The 3,819-nt window shown below is 36.5% G+C and overlaps 1 pseudogene across 1 annotated transcript; it reads left to right on the top strand.

Moving 5' to 3' along the window:
- Positions 1-941: 941 nt before the first annotated feature.
- Positions 942-3,236, top strand: LOC100412018 (ras-related protein R-Ras2 pseudogene; annotated as a pseudogene). Its single transcript, XR_013520598.1, has one exon. The product of XR_013520598.1 is annotated as a ras-related protein R-Ras2 pseudogene (transcript).
- Positions 3,237-3,819: the final 583 nt, after the last annotated feature.

Here is a 3,819-nt window from a genome sequence, read left to right as displayed (position 1 = left end):
GAAAAAATATACAATGCCCTTTTCTACTCTGTTTTGGTGTATATACACCAACTCAGTATGCTCTCTCATGTAAAACACCGAAATTCTAATTTTATGTGAATCGAAAAAGATCTAAATATTATCTAGGCACCCCAATGTTAAAACAATATTGCTCTGAATATAGTCTGTCCGAAAAAATATAAAATTCCTTACTCTACTCTGTTTTGGAGTATATACACCAACTCCATATGCTCTCTCATGTAAAATACTGAAATTCTAATTTTACGCAAATCGAAAAAAATCTAAATAATATCTCCGTGCCCCGAAGTTAAAAGAAAATGGCTCTGAATATAGTCTGTTAGAAAAAATATACAATGCCTTGATCTACTCTGTTTTGTAGTATGTACACCAACTCAGTATGCTGTATCATGTAAAATACCGAAATTCTAATTTTACGTGATTCGAAAAAAATCTAAATATTTTCTAGGCACCCCAATTTTAAAAGCAAAAGTGCTCTGAATAAAATCTGTCAGAAAAAATATACAATGCCCTTTTCTATTTTTTTTTGGAGTATATACACCAACTCAATATTTTCTCTTATGTAAAATATCGAAATTCTAATTTTACGCGAATCGAAAATAATCTAAATAATATCTAGATGCCTCAAATTTAAAGGAAATGGCTCTGAATATAGTCTGTTAGAGAAAATATACAATGCCTTATTCTACTCTGTTTTGGAGTATATACACCAACTCAGTAAGCTCTCTCATGTAAAATACAAAAATTCTAATTTTACGTGAATCGAAAAAAATCTAAATATTTTTTATGCACCCCAACGTTAAAAACAAAATTGCTCTGAATATAATCTGTCAGAAAAAATATACAATGCCCTATTCTCCTCTGTTTTGGAGTATATACAACAACTCCATATACTTTCTCATCTGAAAAACAGAAATTCTGGCGCGCCCCCCAGCCGCTGCCGCCACTGGCCCGTGCCGTCACCCCACTTCTCCGCACCTCGGGCGGTACTCGGCCAGCCCCTGGCGCCGCGCCGCCTCGCGGACCTGTCCTCCCGACACCTCCCGCTGCCCGCGACCCCCGCCCGGCCGCTCGCCTGCTGCCCGCCGGCGGCACACGTCCCCGGAGCCGGGCCTAGGGCGGGCGGCAGCGGCGGCTTGGCGCGGTCAGGCTGGGCTCTGTGGCGTCCCCATGGCCGTGGCCGGCTGGCGGGATGGCTTTGGCCAAGAGAAGTACCGACTTGTGGTGGTCGGCGGTGGCGGCGTGGGCAAGTCTGCGCTCACCATCCAGTTCATCCAGTCCTATTTTGTAACAGATTATGATCCAACCATTGAAGATTCTTACACAAAGCAGTGTGTGATAGATGACAGAGCAGCACGGCTAGATATTTTGGATACAGCAGGACAAGAAGAGTTTGGAGCCATGAGAGAACAATATATGAGGACTGGCGAGGGCTTCCTGTTGGTCTTTTCAGTCACAGATAGAGGCAGTTTTGAAGAAATCTATAAGTTTCAAAGACAAATTCTCAGAGTAAAGGATCGTGATGAGTTTCCAATGATTTTAATTGGCAATAAAGCAGATCTGGATCATCAAAGACAGGTAACACAGGAAGAAGGACAACAGTTAGCACGGCAACTTAAGGTCACATACATGGAGGCATCAGCAAAGATTAGGATGAATGTAGATCAAGCTTTCCATGAACTTGTCCGGGTTATCAGGAAATTTCAAGAGCAGGAATGTCCTCCTTCACCAGAACCGACACGGAAAGAAAAAGACAAGAAAGGCTGCCACTGTGTCATTTTCTAGAATCCTTTCAGTTTTAGCTACCAACTGCCAGGAAAAGCCCTTATCTCCTCTTCCTCTCCTCAGTTTACATCTTATTTGGTACCTTTCTAGCCTTAGACAAATGATCACCATGTTAGCCTTAGACCAAGAAGCTGGCTAGTCAGTCCTTTCCGTGAAGCTAATACAATGGTCATTTCCAGACAAATTTAAAGGAAACACTAAGGCTGCTTCAAAGATATCTGATTCCTTTAAAATATGTGTCTATATACACAGACATGCTCTTTTTTTAAGTGCTTACATTTTAATAGAGATGAATCAGTTTTGGAATCTAAGCTGTTTGCCAAGCTGAAGCCACAGGTTGTGAAATAATTTTTAACTTTTGGAATCATACTGCCTACTGTTATCTAAATAGAAATATAGGGATTTTTTTTTTAATGTGAATTTTTGCCTATCTTTAAAAATTTCAATGTCAGCCTTTGTTAACCTTAAATACACTGAATTGAATCTACAAAAGTGAAACATCTCAGACCTTTACTGATACTACAGCTTTTGTTTTCTGGTGGCCAAAATACCAAAATGCCTATCGTATTTATGGATTAAAAACTGCTCATAAAAGCCTGTGTTATTACTCCTACTCTTGAAGATGATAATATTCTACGTGGTCAAATATTTGGACTCATTCAGGACTTAAACATTTCAGTGTACTTGATTTTTTAATTTAACTCTTTTTCACAGCCACACTAAGGATAAAAATAGTTTGTCTTCCTTTTCAAGTATTTCTGGATAAGGGATTTGAAAAATTAAAACTTTTTTTGTTTGCTGTAATATAAAATATGGAATTGATCTTTCCGGGGTCAGAGATGATTAATGTTTTTGCTATATACTTTTTATTCATTATTTTCTTATCAAACTAGTTAACAAGTATTTTTATATGTTTGTAAGCAGATATGCTTTCACAGCATACCTTGTGTATATGTAAAGATAAGTATTTAATTCTCACTGTTCACTTTTAACTGACAAAGAAAAACAAGTGGAAACTGGAGAAACTGTGGTAGAGCTTTTACTTGCTGGTCTGGTCTTGGTTATACCCATCTTTGGCCAGTCACATATCTACTCAAGAAACCTTCCCAACAGAGTACAACAGGATGAGACTCTGAAATCACTTCTAATGTTCCCTGCTAGATACTGATTGTTATATCAAGTATTAAGTGTAAGCTTTTAATGGACAATTAGTATAACTGTAAATGGCATCTGATTTTGTTTTTAATTCTGTGGATTGTGTTTAAGCAATTCAATAGTATGTTCCTGATTTTGAGACGCTAAGTGGTATTGCACAGTTGTCACTTTATCAAGTGTGTACAACAGTCCCATGAAGTTTATAGAGCATACCCTTGTATAGCTTCAGGTGCTAGAATTAAAATTGATCTGTTATCACAAAAAAAAAAAAAGAAAAACAGAAATTCTATATTTAAGCGAATCGAAAAAAATCTAAATATTATCTAGGCAACCAAATGTTAAAAGCAAAATTGCTCTGAATATAATCTGTCATAAAAATATACAATGCCCTATTCTACTCTGTTTTTGAGTATATACACCAACTCCATATACTCTCTCATATAAAATACAGAAATTCCATACTTAAGCGAATCGAAAAAAATCTAAATATTATCTAGGCACCCCAATTTAAAAACAAAATTACTCTGAATATAGTCTGTCAGAACAAATATACAATGCCCTATTCTACTCGGTTTTGGAGTATATACACCAACTTTATATGCTCTATCACTTAAAATACAGAAATTCTATATTTAAGCGAATCGAAAAAAATCTAAATATCTTATAGGCACCCCAATGTTAAAAACAAAATTGGTCTGAATATAATCTGTCAGAAAAAATATACAATGCCTTTTTCTACTCTGTTTTGGGGTATATACACCAACTCAATATGCTCTCTCATGTAAAATACCGAAATTCTAATTTTACGCGAATCAAAAAAAATTTAAATTATATCTAGGCGCCACAAAGTTAAAAGAAAAT

This window comes from Callithrix jacchus, chromosome 7 (assembly GCF_049354715.1).
Source record: "Callithrix jacchus isolate 240 chromosome 7, calJac240_pri, whole genome shotgun sequence".
Lineage (NCBI taxonomy): Eukaryota > Metazoa > Chordata > Mammalia > Primates > Cebidae > Callithrix > Callithrix jacchus.
This window is presented reverse-complemented; position numbering and strand designations above follow the sequence as displayed.